Source organism: Rhipicephalus sanguineus, chromosome 3 (assembly GCF_013339695.2).
Source record: "Rhipicephalus sanguineus isolate Rsan-2018 chromosome 3, BIME_Rsan_1.4, whole genome shotgun sequence".
NCBI classification, from domain to species: Eukaryota; Metazoa; Arthropoda; class Arachnida; order Ixodida; family Ixodidae; genus Rhipicephalus; species Rhipicephalus sanguineus.
In genome coordinates, this window is record NC_051178.1 from 17,085,204 (window position 1) to 17,106,378 (window position 21,175).

At 46.7% G+C, this 21,175-nt stretch overlaps 1 pseudogene; it reads left to right on the forward strand.

The window, feature by feature from the left end:
• The window catches only part of LOC119386470 (dual oxidase maturation factor 1-like), a 192,320-nt pseudogene that overhangs the window by 149,262 nt on the left and 21,883 nt on the right, over window positions 1-21,175 (forward strand).

A 21,175-nucleotide genomic window follows, 5' to 3' on the forward strand; every position in this document is an offset into this window, starting at 1 on the left:
ATGAAATGACACAGACCTAATGACGTTTCCATATTATTTAAAGTTCGCTTTTTATCTTATTACAGAAATGAATTGGATAGGACGAAATAATAATTAGAAAGTTTTGGCAGCAAATTGATATATTGTCTTTATCTGCACCCTTTCTACATAAGCGTGTAGCAATACGTGGGTGCTGTCCATTTGCTCCACATTCATTTCAAGCTGTAGCATTAACATAACGGCTAAGTGATCAAGCATGGAGGTTCAATATATACTGACGCATTTGTTTAGTTCTCCGACGTGGCCGGGCTTCACTTGTTGCCTGTTAAATTACTAGCAGGAAGGCACTAATAGTGTCGGAATGTTATCGAATGTTTTCGAGTAGACTGCCAATTAAACGACGGTCCACTTCTTTATGGCCCAAACGTGCCTTTCTTGCGTCCGTGAACCGAGCTCCCTACAATTGCTGACCCAGGACGTTTACGGTCTATTAAGGGCGAAGTACCTTAGGGTATCGCCTTGTCGGCATGTCATGTCGTCGTCAGGGTTCATCATAAACGGGCATTGCCACAAAAATGGGGTAAATCCCACTACTCGCCACCGGTCCATACTATGCATATTATGAGGTAAAGGTTCGTCGTTACTGCCTAAAACATAACGTTTGGCTTAGGAGCGGCGTCAGAATCTCCAAAGACATTTACCGAGGCGCTAAAGTTTCTTATCGGAAACCAGACACACAAACGTGCATCTCTACGGTAAAGTAATCTATTTGAAGCACCACTTCTTGAAGCATATCTGCAAAGCGATGGTGCGTTAGTGGACCGGTGGCGAGGAAGCAGTAAAGAGTGTATATATTTTGCTATGGGAAACACCAGCGCACACTGCATGCTTCGCCCCTCCCCAGGTTTCACGTTAGCGGAGCTGAAACACCCTTCCGTACATCCTTCGCCCCATCCCAGCCTTTAAACGCGAATGCATTTCTTAGTCGGGGGTTGTCCTGCGTCCCTGGCCGGCGTGCGCACAAGTGTTATCTCTCCGCGCGCGCTCCTCCTGGCCCTAGCAACAGCTGCGCCGCGCCTAGTAACCGGAGCCGGTGGTGAGCGGCGGAGGGTAAGAGAGAGGAGGAGCGCGGGGGCGTGTGATGGCGCTCGCATCGCGGAGCAGCGGAGGGTAAGTGAGAGGAGGAGTGTACTCGGTGACATAGAGTTTCCTAAAATGACCTAGAGGGAACTCTGGCACTGCGATCGTTCAGCCACCAGGGGAATGATAGGTAGTACACGGATTTGAATAGTCTTCGTGCGTGTGGGCTTCGAACGCACTTGTAGCTTTGTTTATTGCGATGTTTTGGTCTTCTTTCGGATAAAAGAATCGATCGTTGTGAACTTCGTGACCAGATTTGAATCGGTGAGCCTAAAGAAGTTAAAGTGGTGAAGTGAAACTGCTGATTTTTGCTGAACTTCGTTTTGCGACAAAGCGGATGCAGGCGACGCGGAGCCAAACGGAGCCGAAAGAACGAAGTTTAGACAAATCCGTGTACTACCCATGATTCCCCTGCTGGCTGAAGCACGATGCATTGCAGCTCCCATAGACACTAGCGCCAGAGTTCCCTCTAGTAAGTATTGTAGGAAACTCTATGCTCGGTGAGGGCGCTCGCATCGCGGAGCTCGCTCGGCGGAGGGACAGCTCGGACGCTCCTCCTCCCCGCGCTCGGACCTATATATATCATGCAGGAAGCGCGCACTTTGGTGTCTTCATAGCGATGGAAGTCGGTGAAGTCGAATCTCTCGCGGGAACGACACCACTAGGACGAAGTGTAACACAATACAACTCGAGCATTACGCGTCTACGTGCACACTCTCGTCTCTCTTCATTAATTAATCGCACACTCATCGGGTGCACCCAAGTGCATTCGCATTTCCTCACGAGCCCCTTCGGGGAGGTGCGGCTTTTTTTCTTTTCCCTTTCGTGGTCCTCGCCTTCTATTTGCGAGCATTAGAGAGTACGCCAGAATCCATCGCTAGCGCCGCAGAGCTTCCTATTCGCAGCTTTTGGCTCAAGAGGTGGCTTCATAGAAACGGTGAAAGTGCCTTTGGTTGGCTAAGACGTAACTCACATTTATTAACGTTTCAACGATAGTTGCAGGTGAAACTAGATTTTATATGATGGACGTAATCTCATCCGGTGCTTTTCACTATAACTTCATTTTGCAAGTGTTTGCAAGCCATACACCTGGGACGAGAACAACAAGTTATGTGGACTGTAGATTGAGGGTTACCTTTTGCATGTTAGGGGATCAAAGCGGCTTCTTCGTGTTTACAATCGCCACACCTTAGCAGCCATTCTACCATGGTGGGTGGAATATGCGACCGGGCGTAGCATGGCCGCTGCACATTGTTGGGTAACAGGTGTCTCAGCTTGCGACTGCTTCTGCGCAGAGCTGATAGATGGAGCGATCCAGGCGACGGTGACTTTAGGCAAATTTATATACATATAAACAGAGGCGTTACATATTCGGCGCTGGGGTCGACAGCTTATTGGGCTCGCACAGCGGTGCGACGACGACCCGGGATTTCTTCGCTCGCTGTCTCTCTCTCTCCGTGCAGCTTGGTTCTTTATAGCCCTGGGGGATCGCTTGCATCAACCAGGAGCTCGAAGCCTCCACTCAAGAACCGCCGTTGGTCGCTGGCTCGAACCGGGTCCGCGGATGAGAGGGCTTGCCGCACGTTGCGGGAGAGATTTCCGTCGGTTGCGTCAGACGCAGCGCCGAAGTTGCCGGGGATTGCGTAAGACTCCCGCCTCGTTGCATCAGCGGGTGTTGACGCTGGTTGCATCAGACGTTCTACCAGCTTGAATGCCTTGTCGAAGCAAGGAAGTTTGGGTTGGGAGCCCTGATATAACAACATACAGTTTTTTTCCCTATATTGAAGAGCCTTGCGCAGCATCAGCAGGTTCGCGGCGATCGTACCAGAGCCTAATTGAGTTTCTTGAGTTCTCAATAAAATACTTAAGGGCACAGAGTGAGGCGAAAGTTAAAAAAAGATGTCACTTTCTGTTTCTCTGGAATTTGGGAAGTGTATTCATATGTGCATATTTTTCATATTCCTGCTTTTCTTAGGAAGTGTTTTTTGTGGCTGAAAAACAACTTTTCTGAAAGCGAGTAGTGAGTGAACATGCACGCCAAGAGAATATGCAGTCCGTGTTTACGGTCAACTTTTTTAAAAAAAGAAAAGATATATACTTCCCGTACGAAAGCCAAAATGCTTGTATGAGTCAGCTGTATATAAGAAAGGGTCGGGTAACTTCTAAGGCGTACAGAAGACGCGATGCGCCTTTTTATTCGCAAGTGTTCGAACACTTTTAGCTCCTAGCTTTATTACATGCCGTGTCTGTCGTGCCTCTCGATAAGTTGAGATGCTGCGGTTAATTAAGGTTTTGAGCAAGCGTAGATTTTTTGGCAATCAATACAGTTATCTTGTAACTGCGAATAAAGGCCTGCAACGTACTGAGGCGCCGAACACTAATCCAGCAAGCTCTTCATCGTCTAACCTCTGAGCATTTTCAACGTATATAGAGGGGAATCGCATGCAGGTTGACAACGGGTATGCGCTAATGAACATGAATATTATTTGCGATGCAATTAGACAGACTTGCGCGTGCAAACTGTCCGGTGGAAGTGTTGAGCTAATCGGAATTACGTCGCAGAGTCTTTGTTTAGGCTTCAGAGTCTTAAGGACTGCGACATTGGATGCTGTTCTTTCGTTTAATCATAGCAGTGCCGCGCGTGCCAAAATTCTGAGATCGTTAGGATTGAAGCCTGGCCAAAACACAGTCAGTTTGCGGAAACAAGTTCACCACAATCGACAATACGATGCGGAAAGGGTGCCACAACAGCTCACAAAAGAAGCAAGGCAAGCAAGAAGACAGACTCAAAAGTGAAGAAATTAATTTGGAAACGATTACCAAGCTCGTAGCTACTAAATAAAACTGTTGAAATGTGTTTGTGGCAAAAGATGTTCGCTCTTCAGCTGTTTTCTTACTTTAAACTCGATGATCTCAGCACCATGTTTATTATTACTTAGGTATCATTATTTCCTCTGTATTCCAAGATAACCACTTGAATATTTTCCCTTATATTCTGCATAAGTGCATAGAACTACTCTACCACAATTGAAATCAAGCACTTCAAAGCATTTGTGTTAAAATTTTCGAAAGATGCAAATTAACTCAAAAATTCGGACCTAGCGGTAAAAAAAAACTTTGAGGACGCTTGAGCTTCGCCTTCATGAGTAGAACGCGATAGCGTAATCGGGCCCGTGCGCCAGAAACACTTCCTTATCAATGGCTAGCCTGGGGTGCTATGCAGGATGGCCCGAGCTTCTCGGGCACACGAGTTTGCTCCGAGCTCGCGTTACGGCGGTCATGACAGGAAGACAGTGCGGTGCACGCGAAAACAACGTTGAGAAAAACGGCTGCAAGAACGAGCATGGCGTCACAAGCGCATGTGGGGCACTTACGGCGGTTTTCAAAGAACACCGCGTGCCAACGCGTCAGCGCCGCCACTCAGTCAACATTTCAACAGTGCAGCGACGTCAGCGTGATGGTCGCCCCATCTTTTTGCCAACTGATCATCGCGCCTCCCACGGGCGTGTTAGTGGGCGTTTGTCCTCTTTCGGAATATTCTTTCGTTCCACCTGCAGCATGGAAATTTCCACTCTCGAAGGCAACAAGGGCGCACACGCGGCACACTGGTGCAGCTCGTTTCGCTTCTCTGGAATATTACAGATAAATAAATGGACAGGTTACTGCTATACTTACATTACACGTCTGAAGATTCTTCTGTAGTAACGAATCGGTAGAAACAATGTCTCCACAAACAAGTAAATAGTAGCATTTCTCGCCCCAAATCTCACCAGGGGCGCTTGCTTCATGGCTGTGAGTGGTACGCCGTTAGAGCGGTGAAATTGAATGTGAGAGATCGTAGCCACATGATGATATAACCTTTAGTTCTTCGTGGGTGTGTGCATAGTCTGTGCGGTTAAGCTCATAGATGAATCGTGCTGCTCGCTGGTGTTGCGGCGCGAGCACTGCTCTTCGGCAAAAGCAAACGTGGTGGGCGGGCCCGCTCTTCGCCGCGGGCGTCTGTCAATCAAATTGATTGACGCGCGAACTCGGCCACAAAATCGTTGATTCTGAAAAGGCCCCAGTTCAACTCGTGACTGTCACAGAGCCGGTGTGCCTGTCAAGTGTTTCATGCAGTGGACGCTACTCAGCAGCTTCTTTGCATAGAAAATAATTTGGTACGCTTGCACTACTTGTGCAAGGCTGGGGCCATCGGAGGAACTTGTGGTCACCTAGCTTTCTTTCAGCTTTTTACGTGGCTCGTCTACTCAGTATGCTTGGTCTGCTTAGGAGTAATGACCTTGCCAGTTCGGTTTCAATATTGGTGCCATTGATTAGGTAGGTCTTAACTAACGTGACATTGAATAGTCCTCTCCTAATTGTTGATGCTTCAATTACTACGACATTAATTACTCAGGTTTAATTCGCAACGTTCTGAATAGTACAGAGGTAATTAGCATGCTCATAATTGGTACGATCCAAATTAAGACGATCTCGAAAATGTCATGATTATCTTAGTATTAATTACACACACCTAATTAGCGTCGTGTTAATTAGCATTAACTGTTAACGTTTTATTACCACGACATTAATTACTCAGGTTTAATTCGCAAGGTCCTGAATAGTACAGAGGTAATTAGAATAATCATAATTAGTACGATCGTAACTAGCACGGTTTTAATTAGCATCGCCTTAATTAACATTAATTGTTAATGTTTTAATTACCACGACATTCATTACTCAGGACTAATTCGCAAGGCCCAATAGTACAGAGATAATTAACATAATCCTAATGAGCACCCCACTAATTAACACAATCTTGGTTAGTAGGTCTTGATTATCTTGGTTTTATTTACACGCTCCTAATTTGCGTCGTGTTCATTAGCATGAGCCTAATTAGCTTGTGCTTAGCTTTACACGGCTTCAATAGCATGGTCTTAGTAAGATGTGGCTTAGTTAGCTTGGCCTTAGCATGATTTGGCTTAATCAGCTTCGACATAGCATGCCTTGACTTAGCTATACTCGGGGACAACATTTTGTGGCAATGAAGGGAAAGCTACGGGGGCGGAGCGTCTGCATATGTACTGCTGCGCGAAGTAATCCGGTTTGGCGCGCGTCTCGTAACGCCGCGGAAAGTGATGGCTAGCGTTTCATTTAGACGCAAACGCTGCTTAGCGTCTAAAGGGGTATTCAGACGGGGGAGAAATGCTCGGGGGATAAAGGCGGAGCCTAGTGACGTCAGCTCGCGAGGAGAAGTCTCCACAAATGTCCCCCACTCACACGGACGGGGCGAACGGAGGGGGAGACCAGTGTTACCCGACTACTCCTGTGGCTTGTACCACCCGTGTCACCAGCTGCTGACGACGATGACCCCAGCTACAGATGACCCCACTGCCGCTCTGTGCAGGGGCAAGTGCAACAATGTGGCCAAACAAGATCCCGAAATTCCGCCACATCCCCCACTGCCGGGGGATCGTTTGTCCTGTCGGGGAAAAGGTCCCCGTCTCCTCCGAGGAGCCGCGGGGGGGGGGGGGGGTCACACCCACTCGCTAATCCGTGACGTCGCGGTCATGTGATCCGCAATCCCCCCGTCTCCTCCGAGCATTTCTCCCCCGTCTGAATACCCCTTAAGGAACGGGTAAAAGGCGCGAATTTTTCAAGCACGCAAAAACGCAAACTGACAACGTATTAAGTAAAAGAAATACAAATATCTCGCTTGTGTGCGCTGCGTTCCGTCTCGAAAAGCTACATGTACAAAATGAAGGAGTATTTTATATATCTTACGCAGAAAAAATCACAGCATATCCACGGAGTGAATGATGATGAGTGGGCGAAGCTGCAGAGGTTCATCGGTAAACCGTGAATCTTCCGTGAATTCTGCCCAGTACATCATCACCGACGTGAGATCGGGCGCGTTTATACTAAAGGTTTGATGAGTTATGACGACTTGCAGCGCACTTTAATTTTACATGTACGCTGTGAATTTTCATTGTTTAGAAAACCATTGCTTAGAAAACATCTGGCGTCTTTCGTTAAGCAGCTGGCGTCTTTTCGTTTTGCTTTAGAAACATCTGGCGTTGTTTCGTTTTGCTTTTAAAAAACATCTGGCGTCTTTCGTGGGTTTATTTCATCAATCAACGGCGTTTTGAACAAAATTTTTATTGTTTAATCACGCACAGGAGAAATCTCACCAGGCACTACCTTGGAGGTAAAGAATGGCTGCTAATGGGAATGAGAAACAGAAGAAGTCGGCTTTTAGCTAACGCTGCGAATTTTTTATTGTTCAACAACGCACAGGAGAAATCTCCCACCGGCACCACCTTGCAGGTCAAAGCGTAAGACTGGTTACATACTACGCTGCGAGGGACGAACGGGTGCCGCTATAAGGAGCTTCGCCCCTAAAGCTTTCCCTTCATTGCCACAGAAAGTTGTCCCCGAGTATAGGTATACCGCCCAGCCAATTAGCTAATCAGCCGGGCGCGCGTGCTCTGGGAGCGAGCAGACGATGAAGAGAAAGAAGAGGGCGCGTGCCCGCCGAGCAACGCGCTAGAACGTACAGCCCGACCGTGGTGATTATACACGGGACCTCGGCAATTAACTCCAGCCGCGGCGCTGTAAAGCGCTCGGTCGGAACTAATCTCAGAGGTCACGGTGCTGATTATTCTAAAGGATGCTTAGTGCAGACATGAAACGCTGGAAAATGTATTCAAACCGCCCGCGCACACATAAAAAAATATAGTTAGTATAGCTTTCTGCTACTTTTTTTGAATGGGTGCACTTCTGCACTCAGCGGAACGACAAACAAATGATAGACGGTGCCTGTAGTTTGACGACAGAACCCAACCTTTCGACCGCCCTTGACGTGACGCCGCGCTCCATCGTAACCATGATGGAACGGAGCGCGTGCTGAGGGATGGATTTCACCTACTCCTACTATTAGCTCGTTCAAAAGGGGGTGTCGCCAGAGCTCGGAAAGATCCCGAGTTTCGCCAAACTCGGGCCATCCTGCATAGCACCCCTGATTTCGGTTCACGGTGCATGCCTCAACCATGCCGTAAGGAAACGAACGACTGCGCGCGTAACATTGGCCGTTTCAAAGTATCCTAGAATGCCTACGGCTAGAATAGCAGTTGAGTGTCCACTACGCCATAATTCTTCCTATTGCGAATCAGTGAAGGACCCACTCCGCGTCCGTAAGGCAACACGCCAACCTACGCAGCTGGTTACTTTGTTGATGCTTTTGCAGCTGATGATGGTTAAATATGTATGAGCGCTTTGTATTGGGTGGACCTTTAAAACACGCACTCGTGTCGCAATTCACATGTTTTGACGCCTGGCGCGATTCTATGCTCCTGCCACGCAATAATACATGCGTTAAAGGGACACTAAAGGCAAATATTAAGTCGACGTTGAATTGTTGAAATAGCGGTTCAGAAACCTCGTAGTGCTACTTTTTTACCAAGGAAGTGCCTATTTTTAAATAAAATCACGTTTTAGTGGCCCGCATCGCGTTAACGCACTTGAAATCACCCGCCTGAAAGCAGTCTTTCGGTCGTCACTGTTGCAGTGCCCAACGTTGCCCGCCTTCACTTCGCGGCGGCGTGCACTGGCGGCGTGCACCATTCGGGCCTCCGGCAACATCACATGCATGCGTTATTTGTCGAACTTTCTGTCAGAGCGACTTTCACGAGCGTGCAAAACACACGCTGCAGTTCGCGATAACGAAACCACCACTGAGACGCGACCGCGTGAGGGAAGCAGGGCGCCGGGCGAAGCGCAGTTCGGCGAAAACGGAACTTTTGAACCACGCGCGCCGTTCCCTATGGCAACGCCAAAGAGGTTCTTTTGTAGAGTTAGCTACACTTGCCTAGCCGGGGCCGATTTCGCGTGGATCGTCATGAGTCGTGCCGCGCATGCGCGAGGATCAGTGATGTCACACAGCTGGCTCACCGGAGCCAGCATCTCATGCGCTCTCTGCCACCGCCGCGCGCGGCTCGCCGCTGCTTGTCTGCGCGTTCGGGAGGAGTGGCGTCGTAGCCGCGGCAGACAAACTGGCACCGGCGCGCGCGCAGACTCCGCCACCGCCGGTCTGCGCTTTCCAGAGGAGTGACGTCGTAGCTTTGGCAGACGTATTGGTGCCAGCATGCGTGCAGCTGTTCGCCTTCGCTGTGCAGTCACCGTCTGACGCTGCTCTGGGGCAGCTTGATAGCGCCTCTGACTGGGGTTTGCAGGTGGGTAACGCCATGGAGAAGGAGAGCGCAAATGCTGCTCGACGGCGCAGAAGAGCCGAGAAGCTTATCTAATCGGATCCCGAAGTAGTTGCCTGGCAATTAGCGGTTCAGCGTACGAACAGTGAACCGAAGAAGGCTAATAATCCTAGACAATCTGGAAAGCTAAGAATAATCAGCTGAACCTTTGCTAACGCTACATATATCCGGGCATAGCCGAGCTAAGCCACTGCAAATTTTTTTCCATGAATCAAACAGAAACGAAAAAGCAGCATTTTATTACGTCTCTTGATGCACGGAAGGTTCTTTTTTTATTGCAGCTAGTTTGATTACTAGTGATTAATTGGAGTCGGACTCTCTCACGTGATCGGGATCACTTCCAAAATGTCCCACTCGTGGCGCTCATCGTGTGATACATTTAGCTTAATTTCTCGGTAAGTAGGGCACTGCTGTTAATAATATTGCCGTTTTAGACGTTGTCATACATTGAGCTTTCAATCTGACATAACTTGTTATTTGCCTTTAGTGTCCCTTTAAGAGGAATCCTTCCACTACATGACATTCTTATACTGTTTTTTTCCGAAGCACCTTCAAGCAATACCGTGCTCGGTGGTAGAACACCTGCTTGGCACGCAGACGGCCTGCGTTCGATACGCGCTCGAGCCCAAAATTTTTATTATCTATTTTATTCGCCTGTGTCTCGATTTTTCGGTCACGGACAAGATGATGATTTTTCGCACACAACCAACGACACCGACGCCGGAATTTCTGCGGTACGAGCTGTATAAGGCTATCGCGTTAAAATTCTATAGTAATAGCAGAAAATTTTAATGGATCAATGTGCAATTAAAAAAACGCCAAATTGGGGATCAAATGATATATTTATTATGTAGAGACCCCTTTTAGTTACTGAGAAAACGGTTCCCCAACAGGATAAAAATGCGTGGGACGTAAAGGGCTTACCCTGTGCCCTTCGGGAAACGTATGAGCGAAGAAGACGAAAGCAAGGAGCACTGTAAGCGCCGGCGCTTACAGTCCTCCTGTCTACGCTGTTCTTCATCTTCTTGGCGCCAATACGTTGGCATCAGTATGCATGCTCAAACTAAAGCTTTGGTACGTGAAAAAAAAAGTTGTTCATTTGTAACGCGTTTTACCGACGTTCTAATTGCAGTGAAGTTGATTCATTTTCGCGAAATTAAAACCGATTTCTTGAAACAGCACGGTTTGGCTGCAACAATGTCTATTATGATGGTGGCGGTACGTTTTCTTGGGCGGTTACTGCAAGCTGGGGGCAATCGGAGATCTCTGTTCTGCACCGTTCATCTTGTGCCCGTTCTGGCGGCGCATGACATTTGGCCGAAGCCGGGAAAAAGCCACGTCTATGAGGGGCGTAGCCATTTCTTTTTTTTTTTTTGTTGCTTGATCTTTTAATTTTTGGCGACGACATAGTCATAACGAGCATGTCGTCTGCTACAAACGAATGGAGCGCGAGACCGTTCGCACGCGTTCTCTCGAGCGAACAAGCGGCTTCGCACGACATGATGCGGCAGTTGAGGCTGCCGCAACAGCTGATTTTGAGAAAATGGCGCTTGCGACGGGTGCTTCTCTTGCTGCATTTCTCGAAGCAGAGGCAGAGTGGTTGGAGGTGCGATATGCGTTTGAAGACATGAGCGAGTGCGGCGTCGCTTTCGGTTCTCGATATGAACTGTGCGTACGAAACGAACGGGCCTGCCACTGTGCTGTGGTCTTACGCGCAGGGACTTTTTCGTTAAAAAGTGCTACCAGCTACTGCCACATGTCGTCCCGGTCCTCACTCGTGCACGATGACCCCAGCGGGCACGACGGCGTCGCGATCTGTGGGTGTTCTTTCATAAAAGCCAGCAGAAGCTCCCTTTGACGATCCGACACACGGGGGCCGAGGCAGATGTTGCGTTGGGACGACATTTTGAAAAACTGCGCCAACCGCTACTTCCCTCTCTTTTTTTTTTTTTCACGTGCGCGACACCACATAGAGACCACGTTAGAAAAACTAACAATAATAAATATCAGTGCTCAAACCTATTGCTGTTCCAGAACCTGTTTGAGCTTGAGAAGAAAAAAACAATATCTTTTCGTATAGCAACTGTATTTATTAGAAGGCGAGGAACACCTCTTTTTGAAGTATACGGTCCCATTTCCGAGGACAAACGATGCGCGTCTACTTCCGGAAAGCTCGCCGCTTGACAATTGGCTGCCGTCTTCCTCTCGGCGGGAGTGAGCTGCGGACCGCCCACGTTTGTGGCGTAACACCTCCAGAACGAACGCGGAACGAACGGAGATCTCCGATTGCCCCACTAGAATCTCGTGCTTCATTGCGGGGTTGCAAATTGGGCTATTGCTATGCGTCCCTATGGTGGCGCTAGTGCGACAACGCGGTGAGCGCGCAAAACTTTGGCAGCAAAGCGCCTACGACAATCATAATAAAGGACTGCGCGAGCGAACGAGGACACAAGAAAGAAGTCAAGGCACTACAAACGCCTAATGAAGAAACGCGTTTAATGATTCAGACATGACATATCGATAATAGAGCGCTTGCGTGAGTCAACCGTCGATTAACTTGCATAAAGAATAAATCGAATGCCTTACCAGTTATCTTTCACGTAGACCCCCTACGCGTGCCGGATTGATATGTTCGCCTATTGCCTAAGCATGCGCAGATAATATTTGGTGCCTTCTTTCTTTTCCGCCGTTGTGCGCTTTTGCAGCTCGTATTCGGCGTTTATGGTGCGTTGACCTCTTTCTTGTGTCCGTGTCTTTAAGAATGTACACTTACCAACTAGCTCAGTTCCCTGTTATTGTAAAACTATCATAAGTGTCTCAAACATACGTTTTTTCACATGTCCCAAGGCTATCTGAAAGGCTATGAGACATAAAATTATCGTGTCGCGACCTGTCTTCAAGCTACTCTAACCCTGACGATAGTGCGGCATGGCGAAGTTACCTAGCGTTCCCCTACAATATTTTGCATGGCTCATCATTTCAGGTGCAGATTTTCACATTGTTCTTCCAAAGTAGTCATTTTTGAATGACTATGCTTCAAGGTATCATTATCTTCTCTCTGCTTTTAAAATTTGATATGCGAAGGCAGTCCCCGTGCCGTTTAGTGAGCTGTACCACTCGCTCATGCACGTCGTTTTTGTGGATGAAAAAAATTGTGGCACTTGCGCACTAGTAGGCCGAAGACTGAAGAAACAGTGAACGTGGTGGGTTTCCTGTCCTTCTTTCCCTCCGCCTCACCTTGACTTCTTTTCCCTACCCCTTGCTGTATTATACAAGACTACGCTATGCTTCGCCCCCTCACTTCCCTTGCCCACTTCTTCCTATATTAATTACACATGGCTACGCTATGCTTCACCCCCTCCCTCCCTCCTTTCCCTCCTCTTTACACCCACGCCATTACTCCTCACATCACTTCCCTTTCCCGCCTTTTGCTGTACTATACGAGGCTATGCTATGCTTTACTCAATCCCTCCTTTTTTCTCTCCTCGTCACCCTCACTTTCCTATCCCACCCTCTTCCTATACGATACTGTGGATGGCTATGCCCTGCTTCCCCCTTTCCTCTCCTACATATCCTCACATCACTACTCTACACCCTCACTATGCAGGGTTATGCTTCACCCTCTCCCCTACTGCTTTCCCTTCTCTTCGCCCTCACATAATTCCTCCTCCCTCTCACTTCCCTTTCCAGCCCCTCGCTATACTATAATACAAAAGGCTATGCTATGTTTTACCTTCTCCACTCTGTATTTCACTCCTCCTTACCCTTACGTCCCTTTCTCATCCCCTTGCTATACTAAAGTATGGATGGTGGGGCTATGCTCTCCCCTTCTTTCCCTCCTCCTCACCCTCACTTCCCTCTCGCAGCACCTTGCTATAATATACGATACTCTTCGCTTTGCGTGCCTTGTCATAGGTAGGCTGAGCTCCCCCTATCAATATGGCTCCTTCTCACTCAACCAGTTAATGCGGGCCGACAACGGATTTTTGCCAAGCTTAAACAGCTCCGCTGTTAAACACTTCTCTTTGCCACCCATTGCTGTACTATACTGTACATGGCCGTGCTATGCTCTATCCTCTCACCTCCTCCTCAACCTAATGTCGTCTTCCTCACCCTGACCTCAATTTCTCACCCCCTTGCTAAACTATACCATACGATGCTATGTAATGATTTACCATCTCCCCTCCTCTTTTCATTCCTACTCACCCTCACTTGCCTTTCCGATCGCCTTGCTATACTACGCTATGCATGGCTATGCTATGCCAGGAGCTGCTTGGCACATACCCGCTTTCAGTGGCGTATGCCCACCCGAGATTGTGCCAACGTCAGGCACGTACTCTTCCATTTAAATGGCGGATCTTCAGCGGGTCCGGATGGCATAAAAAACAATCTTTTGCGAAGCCTGGACGGTGACACCACAGAAATATTTACGGCCAAAATTAAGTCACTGGAGATCCGACACGGTCCCACCGGAGTGGCGGGAGGCCAAGGTGACGTTTATACCGAAACCCGGCAAACCATTAACAAGAGAGAACCTGAGGCCCATGTCACTACATCATGTATGGGCAAGGTAGTCGAACACGCAATTCATAACACGATAGTCAAGCGTATAGAAAACAAGGAGCTTTCCAGGCACCATCTCATACGTCTTCGAAAGGCATTATACAACCATGATGCCATGCTCATGATCAAGCGTACTATCATTGAAGACACTAGCAGGCACGTAAAGGGCATCCTAGGTATGCATCTTACGAAAGCATTTGATACGGTGGCACATAATCATGTACTAAATAAAATCTCAACCTGGAACCTGGGAAGCAATTTTTACAATTATGTGAGGTCCTCTATAGCTAATCGGACGGCCAGGGTCAAACTCGGCACAGTCACAGGCGGTCCATACAACTTAGGCGACACAGGCACCCCACAAGGGTCGGTACTGTCCCCACTCCTCTTTAACATTGCCATGCACAGGCTCTAGGAGGAATTAGCCAAAATCCCGAGCTTGGGGCACGCCATATACGCTGACGATATTACAGTGTGGTTGCCCAGGGGGTCGCTAGCAGCATTGGAGCAGACACTACAGACAGCCATTGACACAACAGAAACCTTCCTTAAGGGCACCGGACTCAGGCTATATCCCAGTAAATCTGAGCTGCTGCTCTTTAGACAGGGCAGACAGGGTGTTAGGAACTTTGCGCCTTTAGAAACATAGAGTTTCCTACAATACTTACTAGAGGGAACTCTGGCGCTAGGGTCTATGGGAGCTGCAATGCATGGCGCTTCAGCCAGCATGGGAATGATGGGGAGTACGCGGATTTGTCTAAACTTCGTTCTTTCGGCTCCGTTTGGATCGGCGTCGCCTGTCCGCTTTGTTGTAAAACGAAGTTTAGCAAGAGTCAGCCGTTACACTTCACCACTTTAACCTTTTTAGGCTCACCAATTAAAATCCGATCACGAAGTTCACAACGGTCCATTCTTTTATCCAAAATAAAACCAAAACGCAACAATAAACAAAGCCACAAGTGCGTTCGAAGCCCGCAAGCACGAAGACTAGGCAAATCCGTGTACTACCCATCATTCCCATGGTGGCTGAAGGATCGCAGCGCAGTGTCCCCTCTAGTTAACTTTAGGAAACTATGTTTAGAAACCCTGTCAATTAAAATCACAGGCAACACAGGACGGGTCATACCGAAAGTAGCCACAATTAAAATTCTGGGTCTTTTCATTCACGCATGGAGCTGTAATGCTGCGGCCCTAAACCGTCTCACGGGGCAGGTCAACAGTATTTAAAGGCTCCTCAACAGGGCCTGAAATCGAAATGACGGTATCAAGGGGGACACTCTCATCGGAGAATACCAGGCCTTCTTCCTCAGTCATGTCACGTACATTGCATCATACCTGAACTGGCGAAAAAGAGAGAAGGCTAAGCGAGACACACGTATACGCTCCGCACTCAAAAGGGCTCTGGGGCTTCCGCACGGAGCGAGTACCGAACTCCTCAACAAGTTATGAGTTCATAACACTATAGATTAGCTCAATGAGGCCCATTCGACGTCACAAATTGCCCGACTATCCAACACTAAGGCAGGGCTTAAAATTCTAGATGAAGTCCTAATACTGCCTCGAGGAGGAGACGCCGCCATGTTTAAGCTACCGAAGGAGGTGCAGACACAATTAATTGTGGACCCCATACCTAGAAATATTCATCCTGCCCTCAACAGGCGCAGAAGAGACACCAGGGCCAAATGCGTTCTGGGTAAACTGTACCAACAACATAGCTCAGCTCTTTTTGTCGATATAACTAGTTATGGATTGGGCAACCGCTACGAAATTGTCGTGGTCGATCAGACCGGCAAAATATTAAGCACGGCATTACTAAAGACGAGCTCAATTTATGCCGCCGAAGAAGGAATTACAATGAAAATGCAATTACAATGAGGAGAAGCTCCACGATTTTTTCCGATTCCCGAAGCCATTAGGAACTACTGAGCCGGTTTCGTATCGATAGAAACACACAAGTTACTTGAAAACACTCTCAATGCTCATCACAGCGAGAAACTTGATAGCACACACCTAGTCTCGTTTCCGGTTCATCATGGCCACTCGGTCAGCCCCAATGGCTGCAATCCTAACGAGCAAGCTCACTCTGCTGTGCGAAATCTCACATGCCGCGCACCAGATCAAGAATTCCTCCAGGATGACATCGACTCCTACAAGACCCTCTTAGCATGTTTCATGAGATCACCTCACACTATAGGGACGGTAGGAGATTCTTTCCTGCCCCTATCAGAAGCTTACCCGAGCTCTGGCAGTCATATTAGGATTGATTCAATCCAAACCCTATCCCGTCGCCTTTGTGCTTAGCAAAAGTGACGGGGATTTTCCCGCGGAGTGTAAACGTCCTGGACACACTCCGTGTCTATTTGATTATATATTGTCACGGGGATGACGAATACACGAGAGAGAGACAGAAGTGAGTATATTCACAATATTTACAAGCAACCGTGCTTGCTTGCTTGCTTGCTTGCTTGCTTTTACCTATGTACTGGCTCTTACCCACTATGGGGGATTGGCCAAGAAGCCGGCTGTTATTGTAAATGAAAAACAAGCTCTAATCAGGGTAAAAGGAAACGTGATTAAAAAAAATAAATATTGAAATTTTTGATGCGCAGCAAAATTTAAAGAGAAAAAGGGAAAAAATTGATAGGATTTTTTGAATTATACAATATTATACATAATACATGATTCTTGATAACGAAATGCTGAATTTAAGCTTGCTTTGGAAGAGAGCTGATCAATGACTTAACAAGGTAATCTCATTTTATCACCTAAGAATTCGCAGAGGGCCCCGCAAACGTTGCTCTCGCTAAATTCCAATGAAGCAGCCCCAAAGGAGAGAATATGGGGAGTAGAGTAGAGTAGAGTAGAACCTGGAATCTGTGGCTCATACCCACACTGGGGGATTGGCCAAGAACCCGTTAGTTTTTAAGGTAGGTCACCACCTTCAAAAACGCATTTTTTGAAAAAAAATTGCTTTTTTGGGATTTAATATTTTAGAGACTCCTGTCTATTCAAGGATATTATCAAAAATAATTATGTATTTATCTTGAGCCGTTCGAAAGTTATGACCATTTTCCAACCCCTCCTAGACGCATCCGAAACCCAAACTGAAGGTTTCCGGTTCCACAACACCTGCCATCTCGTCATACATGTGTTTTTGTATATATATTACGTAATGCTAAGTTGTCCAAGTACGTTCCAAAGCTTGTGGAACACGTTGTTTTCGATTATTTTAAAATTTCCACTACAAGGCTGCGGCACTCTGTTGTTTAAGTTGCGCGCGTTTTCGCTCGGCTGTCTCTGCTTGTTTGTATGCCGTTTCGAGCTCTTGGACTTAGTTCTGGCTTTTCAAAGAGGAAGTTATAGTACTTCCTCAAATATGGCGAAGTATAGGACAAAAAAGAAGCGTCAACGCAAATTAGGTAATCAATATACCAAGCGTGGACCCACTGTGGAGCACGTGGGTGAGAGTCAGCTGAAGACGCGAAACGAGCTAGGAAAAAAATACATGCTTCCGCTCGCCCAAAAGGAGATTGTGCCACTTCAAAGGAAGTCCCGAGCTAAGAGCCTGGTGAATTTCAGGCATATCTAATGTTTCTTTGCTATATGGACATTTGGTTCAAATCTTTAAAGCAATTTTTCTCAAAACGTGATTTTTTGCATGCTACAGTTACGCGAACAGCGATAACTTTCTTTCCAATAAGTATTTTTACATAAAAGTTTCCGTGCTGTTTCTTTATATGTAGAACTGTGCATTCAAGCAGCATGATTAAAAACTAGCGGTAACTTTTTGTACTATAGCCAATTGCGCGCAAAAGAAACCTTCCAAATATTAGCTTTTTAAGTATTTTTATGATAACACGCCTCAGCTTAGAGATATGGTGATCGTGGAGGTTAGATGCACAGGATATTGTCCTCACTACGTACCTGCCAAGTGGCGTTTGAATCGCACCAACAGTTTTTAGTTATGACTGTTGGCGCAACATGCATATTTTGGCACATTTTGGTTTTTGTAATTTTATTTTTTTACATTTTCGACAATTTCGTCATTTTAAAGTTTAAGTTTGCCTAAGCCCAACAAGCCGAAACTATAGTTATAACTTTTGGACTAAAATTGCAAAATTTTTTCTCGAAGATGGTGACCTACCTTAAAGGCAAATTGAAATTGAATTTCAAATTTTGTTTAATAAATACGAAAGAAGTATAAATGAATTAGAATTAAAATTCTACTAGTAATAATATTATAGAATTGAATTGAATCAATAAAACCGCTAATGTGGGGGGAAAAGGAAAATATAAATAATAATTTGGAAAGGTAAATACTAGGTGCAGCATGATGATGATGATGATGATGACCTCTTACTAGTGGCGCTTACCCACAAATGGGGATGGGCCAAGAACCGGGCGGCAGGATTTTGAGTGCAGCATTTCGCGCCGCATTTCAGCTTCTTTGTCTCTTCGTCTCCATGTCGTGCTCATGCACAATGCCTCGTAACAATATGGTCTGATCAACTCCTGACCGTCCGGAGGGCTCTCGCTATCGGGAAAGCCTTTGGCCTACCGGTGCCTATGTGGGCGGAACCATCGATTTAGCCTGGAGGCTTTGCCCTCGGGCCGTAGTTTCTCTGGACCATAATAAAGTTTTTGTCATTCCACGCCACGCGGAGTTTTGCCAAGTTTAAGCAGGTCTGCTTTTAGAAAAATGGCGATGATTTGTTTACCTGGGTCATGAGCGATACATGACACTTTGTCTAAAGTCAGTTAGTAGGTTTTGGCTTTGTTTGTATCTCTCTAGCGTCAAAGCAAGGTTAGCCAAACAGTACGCTTGTAAATGTCGCAGTGCACTTTGGGCAAGGGAAATATGGCAAAGGAGATTTTTTTAGTGTACAAGAAGTATTTATTACACGCCTGCACAGAAGGGAAGTGAAGCTGCAGTGAAAGTGCCGTTGAGTTATGAGCACGGAAGGATGAAATCGATGTTTCGAATTCTGAAAGCTTCTGAATTTGTAGAGCACAAATAATATACTGCGAAGGAACAGAATAACTACGACCACGATGCATTAAATTCTATTTACGGATTTACAGTCAACGTATAATGAAAGGAGATCTATGTATGTACTGCGTAATTAAAAATGCATCGCGACATACTTGCATGATGTGGTATGTTGGCAGTCACAAGTTGGTATTCTCATCTATTTGATGTCTTGTTGAAAAGGTAACGTAAACTTTTGAGCAATATTCCCACCTCATCATTATTCACGTCTTTCAGTATGACGCTTCTGCTCATTCGCTATGGAGGTACTGTGTATATGAGGGACTTCACTGAAGCTGCAAATTGCATCTTTCTTGTTTTCTCTTCTCCCAGCTTCACTACGGACCAAATTCAAGTACTGTTTCCTGGTTGCCTTTAGGATAGTTGCACGCGTTTATAAACTAAACTGAGGGTTTTGGTCATTGCGCTATTTGTACTTCACTGGTTCCTACCTGGACGCCTGGAGACGTCACTGGCTCGCTCCAGGTGTCACATTTTTCCCTCATTCTTCGAAGCTTCACCAGTCTCATGATAGTGAAGGAGCTGAGAGCAAACAGATTGCATCAAAATAAAGGTTCGCCATTTAGTCGAACAGTGTATTCTGCTAAACGCCTAGCCTGTATCTTGATGCATCCGGCCTCCTACAAACACACCTACCAACGACATATCTGTTCAAACGCTTTCGTCTTCTCTACCCTCCCGCAGCCATCGTACTGGACGCAAGAGGCTGGCGGCTTCCAATGGGGGCGTATGTACCGCCGCGCGGGCGACTGACGCAACTCTTCCTCTGGGCCTCATTCGCTGCTTGGCTGCTCGCCGACGTGCTCCTGTGCGCTGTTCCCCGCTACGGCGCCTACTGCACGCAGCTCACCGGCGCGCTCATGGTGCTGTCCGCCATAATCTACGGGAGTCTACTGCCGGAGATGCCGCTCGTCATTCCGCTTGAAGGAAACTTCCTTCGCCTATCGCTTGGATGGAACTTCTGGCTCACTCTCATTGTCGGTGGGTACTCAGGCTTACTGCGTTCTGGCGGCTGTTGTTCAACACACCAGACATCGCACGCGTGTTAAGTGTACTGTTGCCGACCAAGGTCCTAAGTGTGGAAGAATAACATCGCGAAGGAATCCTCTCAGGATGGAGAAGTCATTGGATTGAATGCACCGACGAATATTTGCCTGGAACAAATGGAATATTGCATTACGTTCATCTGTGCGGCGCAAAGTACCGAGATTCATTTTGGCCAGGGATTGCGTTCTCTTTATGTGTGCCACAAGAAAAAAACGCTCTTTAAGTAGATTTGAGGCACCGCACGCTCAGGATAACAAGGCTTGTATACATGGCGCCGGGCTATCCCTACCGGGAGTTTAAAAACATTCCGAAGCATTCCATCACAGCGCGACATAATGCATGTGCCTGACTATTGCATTCAGTAGTCACACTATTTTGTTTTCTTCTTGATTACATAATTAGGCAGATTTAATTGGCTGAATTTAGAAGCAAGGAATATAGGCAAAAAATTCCAATGAGAAAGTTTTAGATTGGTCTGCAAAACGTCTTATTAGACAGTTTCTTCGTATCTATCAAGTATTCGTGTTTTTCTGCTTACTACAGAAGCCCATGTGGTGGTGCTGCTGGTTGTTTTGTGATTGAAAACGATGGTTGCAATATCTAAAGCTGTATTACTGCCACAACTATGCTCTGGGTGTGCAGAACAAGCCATTTACGCACTTGTCAGAGAAATAGTTAACTTTCCTAAACAAGTAATTTGCAAGTATGCAATTTCCTCATTGAGGGATGTAAAATAGGCCAGTGTAAATACGCCTTTTTTTTCTTAAGTTGGTGCTGGCGTGTCGTCTTTCTACTGTCCATGGTGTCTGTCGTGCGGTGTTTAATCAATAGATTTGACGTTGCATTAATTCCTCTCATGTGGATATCTGTAGCACGCCTCATAAATAAATAACGAAAAAGGGACCAATAAACAGGAAAGAGCAAATGCAGGGATGCTAACTAGTCTAGCCTTATCAACGCTGGATTTTTCATTTTTGTCGGGTAACTTTTTGTTTTCCTAAGAGTTAGGACCTCAGAAGACCACTAACAAAAGACAGCAGATCCAAAGCACTATGGAAATTGATGTAATGCGAAGCATCCAGCAGAGAGCTGCATACACAGCCCTGTTTCTCTTTGAGGAAAATGAAGTCCTTCATGTCATGGCATGCAT